Source organism: Mustela erminea, chromosome 2 (assembly GCF_009829155.1).
Source record: "Mustela erminea isolate mMusErm1 chromosome 2, mMusErm1.Pri, whole genome shotgun sequence".
Taxonomy (NCBI): Eukaryota; Metazoa; Chordata; class Mammalia; order Carnivora; family Mustelidae; genus Mustela; species Mustela erminea.
In genome coordinates this window covers 70,687,801-70,701,747 of record NC_045615.1, presented here as the reverse complement: position 1 = coordinate 70,701,747, position 13,947 = coordinate 70,687,801, and the positions used below count along the sequence as shown (strand labels likewise).

The 13,947-nt window shown below is 37.3% G+C and overlaps 1 long non-coding RNA gene across 3 annotated transcripts in view; it reads left to right on the top strand.

Moving 5' to 3' along the window:
• Positions 1 to 12,635, top strand: part of LOC116584624 — a 144,701-nt gene extending 132,066 nt beyond the window's left edge. For all 3 annotated transcript variants that reach the window (XR_004283260.1, XR_004283258.1, XR_004283262.1), the window contains one exon: positions 12,505 to 12,635. This is a non-coding gene — a long non-coding RNA (uncharacterized LOC116584624). The remainder of the gene's footprint in view (positions 1 to 12,504) is intronic.
• The last annotated feature ends 1,312 nt before the right edge of the window (positions 12,636 to 13,947 follow it).

The window sequence follows — 13,947 nt, the reverse complement described above, 5'->3', positions numbered from 1 at the left end:
ACTGAACTATTGGGACTTCATTAAGATCAAAAGCTTTTGCACAGCAAAGGAAACAGGTAACAAAACCAAAAGACAACTGAGAATGGGAGAAGGTATTTGCAAACAGTGTATTAGATAAAGGGCCAATATCCAAAATCTATAAAGAGCTTAGCAAACTCAACACCCAAAGAACAAATAATCCAGTCAAGAAATGGGCAGAGGACATGAACACACATTTCTGCAAAGAAAACATCCAGACGGCCAACAGACATGTGAAAACATGTTCCACATCACTCGGCATCAGGGAAATACAAATCAAAACCACAATAGGAGACCACCTTATACCAGTCAGAATGCCTAAAATTAACAAGTCAGGAAATGACATGCTGGCAAGGATGCGGAGAAAGGGGAACCCTCCTACACTGTTGGTAGGAATGCAAGCTGGTGCAGCCACTCTGGAAAACAGCATGGAGGTTCCTCAAAATGTTGAAAATAGAGCTACATTATGACCCAGCAATTGCACTACTGGGTATTTACCCTAAAGATACAAACATAGTGATCCAAAGGGGCACATGTACCCAAATGTCTATAGCGGCAATGTCCACAATAGCCAAACTATGAAAAGAACCTAGATGTCCATCAACAGATGAATGGGTACAATGGAATACTATGCAGCCATCAAAAGAAATGAAATCTTGCCATTTGTGATGATGTGGATGCAACTAGAGGGTATTATGCTGAGCAAAATAAGTCAGTTGGAGAAAGACAACTATCATATGATCTCCCTGATATGAGGAAGTGGAAATTCAATGTGTGAGGTTTGAGGGGTAGAAAAAGAATACATGGAACAGGATGGGATCAGAAGGGAGACAAACCATAAGAGATTCTTACTGTCACAAAACAAAATGAGAGGGGTGGGGGGGAGGGGGGAGGGAGAGGTTGGTGGGTTTATGGACATTGGGGAAGGTATGTGCTATGGCGAGTGAAGTGTGTAAACCTGGCGATTCACAGACCTGTACCCCTGGGGCTAATAATACATTATAAAGTTTATTAAAAATAAAAATAAATTTAAAAATCAGAAAATTGCCAAAATGCCTATACTAAATAAATAGGATAGGACTAGAACACAGAATTTAAATTCCTTGACCACTTTTTTCTTTAAATTAGTAATTAAGCAAAATAAATTAACAAGTTATAAAATGAGTGTGTGTGTATGTGTGTGTGTTAAAGGAAGGAGAATTTTAAGTATCTATTTACCTACTTTATCATATACATCATAAAAAATGATCTTATTTAATACTAGAGGACCCTAATATACACATCAAGCATAATTACAGGATAGGACACTAAACAGGTAAAAGTATTTATACTAGGAGACACAGCTTCTTAACTCTGAAGTTGAGACTGAAATCTGTCTACCTTCAAAGCTTATGCTCTTTTACACCACATCCAGCAAGAAAAAGGAAGTATGTGATTCAAAAATATATTAACACCATGAAACTTTCTGCCTTTCCTAAGATCAAAATCTACCTTTATAAATTCTGGTTTAGGTTTAGGTGAATGGGTCAATCCTGATGATCTTTCTTACCTTTTGAAAATTTTTACTTTTTACATTGCAATGAAGAAAGTCATATTTGAAATTTCTCTGAAGAGCCATCAGAAAATGCATAAGAAAAATAAAGATCAGTTGCCAGCTGACCTCGTCCTCCAACTGTGTTCTGAGAGCAAGAATGGAAAGGATTCATGCCAGCTTCCTGACATCTGAATTTCTTTATGCCTGGGTAATGAATTCTGAAAACAACCCACACTTTCTTTGTTACTTGTATTTTGTTTCAAAAGGAAACATAAAAAGGAATAGAAAAACATTGTTTCCTTGGTATTTTTTTCTGGAATTTGGCAGCACTGAGAGAAGCATTTGTTTCCTAACAAAAACAGACACTTAAAATCTCAGGTGTTCAGTGTTTTGAAATGACAACTGAAGGTAAAGGCAGAATTGTTAATTAGGATTCCAAGAGCAAAGACTGTCAGTAAAGAGAGTGATTTTAATGTGGAAGACAGAATTCAAGTTTATGTAGACATTCTTTCCTCTGATATCTTAATTTATGGTTTTGATGAAGAAATTCAGTTTCTTTCATCTTGTTCTAGAAGTGTATTTTCTTCATTTGATCTCACCAAAGTAAACAGGTTTCTGTGTAGAACACAATGATACCTACTACAAGTACCTGCCCGGATCCAGGACTTCTCCTAATACTGGAAAAGTAAGAGTAAATAAAACACAGTAACACTGCCCTCAGGGAGACAGATGAAAAGCAAAATACATAAATAAAGTATATAGTATGTTAGAGATAAAATAAGTGTTATGCAAAGAATAAAAGAGGGAAGGGGATCTGACGGGGTGGGGGCCAAATCTTAGACAAGTAATCAGGGAAGGCTTCACTGAGAAAGTGACTTTTTAATAAAGAAAGTGCAATGTGAGTATTAGGAAGAGTATTTCAGGCACGGTGCAGCCAGTGCAAATGGAAACTTGTGAAGCGGCCTAGGAAATGGGTCATAGATTATTACTAGTACCAACGGAAGGAAATAAAGTTATACTACTCAGAAGACAGTTAAGTTATGTATTCTACTAAGCTACAAATACAAATATCTTAGGAAAGTTTCCTTGGTGCACGTAGTTTAAATTCTTAAACATACCTACATTTAAAAAAGAAACAAAGGAAAAAAATTTTGGAAGGCCATTAGGGTATTTCAAGAAACCAAGAGAAATGAGGCCTTGACAAAAGCCTATCTGGAAGTGAGAACAAACTAAACGGTGACATGAAATATTAGTTATGAAAGGAAAATAATCATTTAAACAAACTGTCACCTAAAGCCATCTCTTGTCTAACTAACTGCTTTCAACTAAAGTGTACTGTGCCATCTCACTTATGGCTGTTTGCCTTCCTTCTCCATCTTTATTTCTCTGAGCTGTGCTGCTCAGTTCCTTATAAAATGGAACAAGGACTGCATTTAGAATCATAATACCAGGGCCTCAGTCTCATTTCCCCTTCTCACTAGTGCATCTTAGGTTGCTTCACTATCTTAGACCTGTTTGTTAAATAACCACATTTCCTTTTAATTATATTTTATGACTTTAGTAAATATATGAGAGCTATTTGATTGTGTTCCACCTGGAATTAACCCTTCATAATGAGATCACTCATGAAGGAATTTTAGAAAGAATAGAAGGAGAATTAAAAATATCTTAGTGCAAAACCTATGTTTAAAGGGTAGAAGAGAGGTAAGGCGGATGGACCAGAATCAGAAGAGTAAATAAATAAGCATAGAAAGTAATAGAAGATACAGTCACAAAAAAAGAGCTGTATATCAGCAGTGTCTTCTGAATAGATACAAAAGTCAATCACTCAGAAATAATCATTAACATTGGTGACAAGATTACCAGATAACCAATGATGGAAAACAGGTTTGTAGAGAGAAAGAGGGAACAAAGATGGGGTGCTCGAAGTGGAGAAGCCAAAATGCAACAGGTTTTATAGTGAATGGATATTGATTATAGAAAGAAACACTCATTACTTTTTGGAAAATTTTGTTTATTTAATTGGCTTAATTTAAATTAATTGTAATACTGATCATAATCCTCCTGAAAAAATCTGTTTCTTTCAAACATGCATCCAGTCTAATGCTAACAGTATATAGTTCACGGACAGATCCCATACACAATTAACAAATCCAGACAATGTTATTGAGTGTTTCCTATGATCCCATAGATTGTCTTCCATAAAATTTTGGCTGTGGAGAAAATCCTAATAAGAAGCAGATGTTCTGGGATGCCTGGGTGGCTCAGTGGGTTAAGCCGCTGACTTTGACTCAGGTCATGATCCCAGGGTCCTGGGATTGAGTCCCACGTCGGGCTCCTTGCTCGGTGGGGAGCTTGCCTCTCTCTCTGCCTCTGCCTGCCTGCCTCTCTGCCTGCTTGTGTGCTTTCTCTCTCTTTCTTTCTGGAAAATAAATAGATAAAATCTTAAAAAAAAAAAAAGCGGATGATCTCTCATTGAAACTTTCTGTACCTTTGAAAAGTAATTAAGGAGATCAGTTTAAATAGTATCCTCCCTGCTGTACTCACTGTGGTGGTCATCTCATCATATGATCAGGATACAGGCACTCTGTTACTACCCTCAAAGATATCGTTATTTTTAAATATGAGGAATTGAAAGATAGTAAGCTCTTTATTTCCCCTGCAATCCCATAGCTCCACATGATTGGAAGCTTCAGATTTTTCAGTTATTTATTTGAGAGAAAAGAAAATGACTTTTTAATACCGGGATATCTGAACTCTAAAATTAACTGGATGCAAGATTCAAGGTCAACCAATGCAACGAATAATTTTCTACCTTTTCTTTCCCAAACTAAAGACAACTTACTGATTCAGCCATGCCAGCAATGATTATTGGATTCATTTTTTTTTCTTAAAATGGATTACAATTCTAAAAAAACACCATTAAAGTCTCTCTCTTTGGATCTTTTTTTTTAATTTTATTTTTTAAATATTTTTTTATGTTATGTTAGTCACCATACAGTAAGTACATCATTAGTTTATGATGTAGTTTCATGATTCATTGTTAGTGCATAACACCCAGTGCTCCATGCAATATGTACCCTCCTTAATACCGACCACAGAACACAGATATCGCCCTACTCCCCTCCCCCCTAAAACACTCAGTTTGATTCAGGAATCCATAGACTCTCATGGTTTATCTCCCCCTCTGATATTTTCCCCTTCCTTCTCCTAATGTCCTCCATGATCTTTCTTATGTTCCACAAATAAGTGAAACCATATGATAATTGTCTGTTTGACTTACTTCACTCAGCATGATCTCCTCCAGCTCCATCTATATTGATGCAAATGTTGTATATTCAACCTTTCTGATGGCTGAGTAATAATCCATTATACATATGGACCACATCTTCTTTATCCATTCGTTCTGTTGTAGGGCATCTCAGCTCTTTCTACAGTTTGGCTATTGTGGACATTGCTGCTATGAACATTGGGGTGCACACCCTTCTTTTCACTACATCTCTATCTTTGGGGTAAAATACCCTGTAGTGCAATTGCCAGGTTATACGGCAATTTTTAATTTTTTGAGGAATCTCCTCACTGTTTTCCAAAGTGGCTGCACCAAACATTTTAACATGTTTATTTTTCTAGTCCATGAGCATGGAATGTTTTTTTGTCTTTTTGTGTCTTCAGTTTCTTTCATGAGTGTTCTATAGTTTCTAGAGTACAGATCCTTTACCTCTTTGGTTAGGTTTATTCCAAGTTATCTTATGGTTTTTGGTGCTATTGTAAATGGAATCAGTTCTCTAATTTCTCTTTCTACAGTTTCATTGTCAGTGTATCAGAAAGCAACTGATTTCTGTGCATTGATTTTGTATCCTGCTACATTACTGAACTTATGTAAGAGTTCTAGTAATTTGAGGGTGGAGTATTTTGGGTTTTCCACATAAAGTATCATGTCATCTGCAAAGAGAGAGAGCTTGACTTCTTCTTTGCCAATTTGAAAACCTTTCATTTCTTTTTGTTGTCTGATTGCTGTTGCTAGGACTTCTAGTACTATGTTGAACAACAGTGGTGACAATTCCTGATCTCAAGGGAAAGCTCTCTGCATTTCCCCCACTGAAAATCATATTCGCTGTGGGCTTTTCATAGATGGTTTTTATGAAACTGAAGAATGCTCTATCTATCTCTATACTCCGAAGAGCTTTAATCAGAAAGAATGTTGTATTTTGTCAAATGCTTTTTCTGCATCAATTGAGAGGACCATGTGGTTCCTGTGTCTTCTCTTATTTATATGTTCTATCACATTGTTGATTTGCAAATGTTGAACCATGCTTGCATCCCAGGGATAAATCCCACCTGGTCATGATGAATAATCCTTTGATCCTATTAGTTGGAATCTTGTTGAGAATTTTGGTATCATTTTGTCTTCATCAGGGATATACTGGTTTGTAATTCTCCTTTTTGATAGGGTCTTTGCCTGGTTTTGGGGTCAAGGTAATGCAGGTCTCATAGAATGAGTTTGGAAGTTTTCCTTCTGTTTCTATTTTTTGAAAAAGCTTCAGGACAATAGGTATTTTTTTTTCTTTGAATGTTTGGTTAGAATATCAGGCCCTAGACTCTTGTTTTTTGGGGAGGTTTTTGATCACTGATTCAATCTCATTACAGGTTATTGGTCTACTCAGGTTGTCAATTTCTTCCTGTTTTGGTCTTTGTAGTTTATAGGTTTCCACAAAGGCATCCATTTCTTTGAGGTTGCTTAATTTATTGGCATACGGGATAATAATTTCTAATAACTGTTTTTCTTTTTAAAGATTTTATTTACTTATTTGACAGAGATCACAAGTAGGCAGAGAGGCAGGCAGAGAGAGAGGAGGAAGCAGGCTCCCTGCAGAGCAGAGAGCCTAATGTGAGGCTTGATCCAGGACCCTGGGATCATGACCTTAGCCAAAGTCATAGACTTTAACCCACTGAGCCACACAGGTGCTCCCTAATAACTGTTTCTATCCTTGGTGTTAGTCATGATCTCTCCCCTTTCATTCATAATTTCATTTATTTGGATCCTTTCTATTTTCTTTTGGATAAGTCTGGCCACTGGTTTATTGATCTTATTAATTCTTTCAAAAAACCACTTTCTACTTTCATTGATGCGTTCTTCTGTATTTCTGGTTTCTAATTCATTGATCTCTGCTCTAATCTTAATTATTTTCCTCTCATGTGTCGGTTAGGCTAAATTTGTTGTTGATTCTCCAGGTTTTTAGCGTGTAAAGTTAATTTTGTGTATTCAGAATTTTTCTATTTTTTTTGAATGAGGCTTAGACGGCTATGAATTTTCCCCTTAGGACTGCCTTTGCTGTATCCCATAGGTGTTGGACCGATGTGTTTTTGTTCTCATTGCTTTCCATGAATAGTTTTAAGTTCTTTGCTTTCCTGGTTGACCCAAACATTCTTGAGTAGGATGGTCTTTAGTGTCCACGTGTTTGAATTTCTTCCAATTTTTTTCTTATGATTGAGTTCCAGTTTCAAAGCATTATGGTCTGAGAATATGCAGAGAAAAATATCAGTCTTTTGGTCTCAGTTGAGACCTGATTTGTGACCCAATATGTGGTCTATTCTGGAGAAAGTTCCATGTGTGTTTGAGAAGAATAAGTATTCTGTTGTTTTAGTGTGGCATTTTCTGTATATATCTATGGGGTCCATCTGGTCTAGTGTGTCATTCAAAGCTCTTGTTTCTTTGTTGATCTTCTGCTTAGTTAATCTATTACTGAGAGTGGAATATTGAGGTCTCCTACTATTAGCATATTATTATCAATATGTCTCTTATTTTGGTTAACAGTTGGCTTATGTAGTTGGCTGCTCCTATATTGGGGGCACAGATATTTACAATTATTAGATCCTCTTGTTGGATAGCATGGACCTCTTAAGCATAACACAGTGTCCTTCTGTATCTCTATTACAGCCTTTAGCTTAAAATCTTATTTGTCTGATATGATGATTGCTACCCCAGCTTTCTTTTGAGGTCTGTTGACATGAAAAATGGTTCCCCCTCCCTTCACTTTCAGTCTAGGTGTATCTTTAGGTCAAAATGAGTCTCTTGTAGACAGCATGTGGGTGGGTCATGTCTTTTTATCCAATCTGCAACCCTGTGTTGTTTCATTCACATTGAGAGTGATTACTGAACAATATGTTTTTATTGTCATGTTGCCTGTGAAGTCCTTGTTTCTAAAGATTGTCTCTGTAAATTTCTGTTCTATATCACTCTTGGGGTCTTTCCTCTTTTACAGTCACCCTCTCCCCTCCCCGCTTAATATTTCTTGCAGGGATGGCTTGGTGGTCACATATTCTTTCAGTTTCTGCCAGACTTGGAAGCTCCTTGTCTCTCCATCCATTCTGAATGACAACCTTGCTGGATAAAGTATCCTTGGCTGCATGTTCTTCTCATCTAGTGTCCTGAATATGTCGTGACAGCCCTTTCTGGCTTACCAGGTCTCTGTGAACAGCCTGATTTATTCTGATGTTCCTCCCTCTGTACATAAGAAATCTCTTCACTCTCACCACTTTTGAGATTGTTTCCTTTGATCTAAGATTTGCAAATTGTACTACTATACTTCGTGGCATTGCTCTGTTTTCATAAATCTTGGGAGGGGTCCTCTCTGCCTCTTGAATAGGAATGCTTGTTTCCTTCCCCAGATTAGGAAAGTTCTCAGCTACGATTTGTCAAATATATCTTCTAGACATCTCTCCACCCTCTTAGCAATCCCAATAATTCTGATTTTGGGACATTTCATTGAGTCACTAATATCTCTCAGTTTGATTCCTTGAGTTTTAATTTGTTTCTCCCATGCTGCCTCAATTTCCTTGTTTTCTATCATCTTATCCTCATCTCACTAAATCATTCTTCTGCCTCATTTGCCCTGGCAGTTAGATTATCCAGTTTAGACTGCATCTCATTCATAGAACTTTTAAGTTTGGCCTGATTAGGTCTCATTTCTGCCCTTATAAATTCCATATTGTCATTAATATTTTTCTCAAGCCTAGATATTGCCCTGATAATCGTTACTCTGAAGTCAATTTCTGACATCTCGGTTATATCCATATCCATTAGTTCTGAATCCTTCCTTTGTTGGGGGTTCCTCCTCTTAGTCGTTCTGCTGAGGAATAGTTGAGGGAATGTATAAGGTCTAAATTATGGACCACAACCCAAGCAAGATGCACCTATTTTATATTGACCTTAGGGTTGTCAGCCTCTTGTTCTTCCAGCCTGTCTTCTGGGGGAGGCGCCTGCTGCACTGTTACTCAGGCAACCCAGTTTGGGCAGAGTTGCCCTGCCCCCTGTAAGGGGGGGTGGGGGATGGGCTCAGTGAAAACCTGTTTTGGGGGGGCTTTTGTTCTCTGGCAGCTTTCCCTGGTGGCTTTCCACATCTCTTTCGAGAGAGCAAAAGTGACCATATCCCAACCTCTGTCTCAGAACATGGATATCGCAGTCTGCTCTTTACTAAGCTCTATATGCCACACTACCTCTGTTTCTGTCTGTGCCACTAAAAACCACAGCATCCTGGGTTGTGTGCCCCACAGCAGCATTCCCAGCCCTCACTTTGAGGTCCAGGCATGTCTCTGCCCCTTGTGTTTCTAAAACCACAAGCCATCCCCAGAAGCTCCAGGTTTCAGTTTGGGAGGCTGCTCTAATGTCCCTTCCCTTGTGCTGCTGGTTTGCAAGTCTGTGCCCGGTCCCCAGAGTGGGAGTCTTTTGCCTTCCTGGTGTAAGATCAGTGATACTCCCTCCAACTTCTGTTTATCTACTGGTATCTGCCCACAGAATCATGGCTCCCCACTTCATACCTCAAGACCAACTGCCAGAGATACTCTGTTTGTGAGATCCAGATATATCCTCTTACATCTCAGGCTGATGCAAGATGGGTGTTCAGAATGGTCTGGCAGATATCCAGCTCAATTCAGGGGACCAGTTGAAATAGGGTCCCCTACTCCTCTACCATTTTTTCTCCTGTTTGGATCTTGGTCAGACCAGATTTATTATTTTTCCCACTCACATACAAAGATGTAGATTTGGGCTTCATTTAAAAAAAAAAAGGCTCTATAGGTTTTTATTTATTTTAAACAGTAGGTTTAGAAATATTTTTTCCTTCATACTGTTTAAATAAAAAATATGGAATCTAATATTTTCCTTGTCATTTCCTAATCCTTTCTGCTCCATGTCATCTTCCAGCTGAATGGAGTCATAATATTTTTAGAACTCAAGAGAATTTAACCACCCAGTTGAACATTCTTATAATTTTTTACAAAACCCTTTGAGAAATAGATGTGTTATGAATACTATTCCTAGAAAAATGCATATGCATACATAAAAATAATATGGGCATAAAATTTCAGAGTTCTGTGAATCCCAGGATAAGAACCCTTGATCTAATCCAATCCTCCAATTTATAAATAAAGGAAGTTACGAGAAGGTACTTTTTTTAGACAACCAACTTATATGTAACATGATGGAAATTCGAAGATCTGTGTTCAGATAACCTAGTCTTTCTACAACACCACGTTGATTCTTTGTGAACATGTTCTATACAAAAGTAATTATAATTGTCCAACAAATTTTGGTTGTACTGAAAGTAAGATACACACTGGGATAGGTGCACAAGGAGGCTAACAGAGGCTTCTGGAGACCTGACATACCAGCTGGTGACCCCAGACTGGAGACTATTTGATACAAGTGTCATCTGCTCATGAGGGGTATCTCTGAAACCTACCTAAGGGGTTACCAATGTTCTTGGAATTTAGTAGTAAATAAGTAATAAGTTAGGCGGTAGTAGTAGCAGAAGTATTATGATGACTAGGTTATGTAGAAGTTAAATTGTCAGGATTCCCTGCCTTCAGGGGGTCAATGGATTGATTAGGTTATGTGCAAACTTTTAACAACACAAGTCATTAACAAGTACTTTAACAGGTACTCTTCCTTTCAGTCCTAATATTTGCAGGGTTCTAAGTATGGAACTTAAAGCTGCTATATTGGTTTGAGTATCTTATATGAATAAGCCCATTTATTTCCATTTAAGGTTTATAATTACAATTGAAGACTTGGTCATGAGGTGAGCACTGTTACGGCTTTCCGCTATAGCTTTATGACCAATGTGTCCCAGTTTCCTCACATATTTAGATAAGTAAAAGCCACTGTGTAATAAATAACCTATGTTTTTACTATTTAAAAAATAGAAAAACAGGAAGGTCAATCATTTTAAACAAACAAAACTACCGCAAAATTTAATAATTCAAACACTGGCTCCTGTTTTAAAGGCACGTGCCTGACACTAAAAATTTGATTCAGAGAGACCAATGACATCACATACTCACCCAGAAGGTATAAAACAGTTTATTACATAACTGAGGCATTTCTGAAGAGAGGAGGGCAGACCTCCAAAGCAGGTGTGAAATGGCTTGAAAGAGCAAAGAAAGGAAAAGGGCTGAGGTTTTTATTGCAGTTAGGGGATAGAGCTGGGGTGAGCATTCCCTTGCATGGTCAGGACATTCCATTGTTATCTGAATCACCAGGGCCAAAGGAGGGAATACCTGGGCTTTCTTAGCAGCTTTTCCAGTACTGGGACAAAGAGAAAAAGATAGGTGGGCTTAAAAGCTGTCAGGAAACAAAAAAATCAAAAGAAATGGGCTGAGTCTTCATTATACTGCATGGTGAGGCATCATTACACTGAAATTATCCACTACCAGTGCTCAACCACTCTCAATTGATTATTTTAGCCCTATTTACAGAAACCATGAAACTCATCTTCTGGGTGTCAGAAGCCTCTGTGGAACAGCTTCAACTATTAGGGCCACATAAGACTAAAATTTCACTGAAACAGGTTTCTGACAGCACTGTCTTGCCCCTTTATACCAGACTCTGTTCTTGCAAATGATTTAGTTACAGTTCTGCAAGAGGGAGAAATTCCCTCATATAATTATGGAAAAACACATAGCAGAAATGATGGCTATGCTTGGCATATTTATACCTGACTATCTTTTCCTAATCAGTAAAAGACTTTGCTTTCATTCTAAGAATTTAAAACTAAATATATTTAACTTCTTTACCAAATTATATAGATTCATCCAAGTTTATATCTACCTTTAAAGTACCAGATATGTTTTCCTGTTGACCATTTTAAAATAGCATGTGTAGCTGTACACCAAACAAATGGCAACTGTAAATAACAGTGACAAAGAATAGTTTATTTTCACTCTAAGTGCCAAATTACTATATAGTATACAACACAAGTTTTTAAAGGAGAGACAAATCTACTTGAGATGGACTGAACAAGGGAGACCTGAGAGAAGATTAAGAAAAAGTGAATGGAATGGAGGGAATTTCAGATAGGGAGTAATGCATAACATATGCACGGGTAGGTGTTAATTTAAGACCCCCCTTTGAAAGCAATGTACGTATATATGCCTGTATTTCAAGTATACTGACACATAGGTCCAGGATATACCAAAAGAGGGAAAGAACTGATTATTCCTTATACATTCAAGGCTCATGAAAATTCTCTATATTATAAAGAAATCCCTTTATAAAGAAGTCCTTAGATATTAACTGAAATTACTTCATCTGCTCTGAGACAAGATTTGCAAAACATGAAAATTACATGAGAAATATGAAAAGTTAGAGATTTCTTAAGGGCTTCTGAGACTAAAGAAAGGTTACTGAAGATACAGCATGAGTGGAAGAGAGAGACTACCCAAGACTTAAGCAGAACACCTGAGATAGTACCATCTGTCAGGAACCACGTCTGAACTTAATACCATGTTGCTGATATGTACTTAAGTTCAACATGGTGTTTTTTGAATGAATTAAAAACTTCATTTTCTTGGGAATAAGTGCAAAAGGCACTATATAATATTGAACCAATAAAACCTTTTGTGGAGTTTGGTTAGTGTCTAATTCAAATCAAATATATATATTTTTTTAATAGACCATGTCTGTAGCTTGCCAGTCACCTTAATTAGAAGACAAACTACTCCCATTAGAAGGCTATCCTATTCTTGAAATCAGTAAGTTAATGTTATGATAAAGGCATTATTCTGAGAAAATACACTGTGTGAACATGGGAATTATTGGGGTTTGTTCCAAGTCTAAAAGGGCAGGCATTCTGTGAGTATCAGCATTCAGACAGGGTTACTATTAAGCAAATTGAGAACAAAAAGTTCTCTTCAATATGTTAAGTGGGCATATTACTACCAAAGGAAACTCTTTTCCTTTGCTTTAGAATTACTCTTCAATAGAGAATATTATTTCCTGTGCAGTGTATAAACCATATATGTTCATTTTAGAAAAGCTGAAGTAAATTCCTCAAAAATATAATGAAGATGGAAACTCATAATCACGTAACTCTGAGATAGCTACTGTGTATACAATATTGTTAGAGCCGTGGAGGAAGGTGAATGCCGTCTTCTCACCCACCTCCTCCCCAGCAAAACCTGCCACCTTTGGCTAATGGTCTGTGATTTTTCACATACTCTTTTCTGAGTCCAGGGGTCTCATCAATCACAATACTCACCAAGGAAGCTAAAAAATTTGAGAAGTGTACATAGGAGCTCTATAAGAACTAGTACATAGTAGTAGCTTTGCTTTTCAAAGTACAGTTTTGGGGTTTTTTTTTTCTTTTCTTTCTTTCTTTCTTTTTTTTTTTTTTTTTGGCAAAATTGGATTTGAAAACACAGCTTGATTCAAAAACCAAAATAAAACTTTCACTTATTCAAAAAATACTGATAGAGGTATGCCAAGAACTATTCTAAGCACTGGGGATACAACAGTTGTCTTACATTTTTATGGAGCTTTCACTCTAGTTGAGAAAATACACACAACGAAGAAATAATAAACTATATGGCATATCCAGGAATGTGTATAAGAGGGTGCTAGGAAGGGGATTGCTATTTTAAATAGGGTGGTCTGGAAAGTCCTCATAAAGAAGGGGACACCTGAGCAAAGACCTGAATGGCATATTTGAGGAAGTAGCTTTCCAGGTAGAGGAAACAGTGAATGCAAAGGCCTTAAATTGACAGCATATCTGGTTTTTGACTTCTACCTTCCTGAACTGGATTGCTTTACGTGTAACTGGAGAACCACAGCCTACTCCACAGAACAGTGAGGCACAGAACAGTATGGCAATCCCCATCCTTCCCACTCAGCCATTCAATCTTATTTTATTATAGAATACACCCCATTGGAATAGTAGCAGAGAAAGGGCATGTTTATCCGTAATCTGTACAATAAGAAAAGCAGAATCAGGATTTGAGGTTATGCTGGAAGAATGTCATTTTCTTCAATCTCACCAAGTACAAAAAAGACATCTCTCTTACTACAGAAAGGACAAAAATGGGAGGAGAGATAGAAATCAGAAGTTACCCTTAAACTG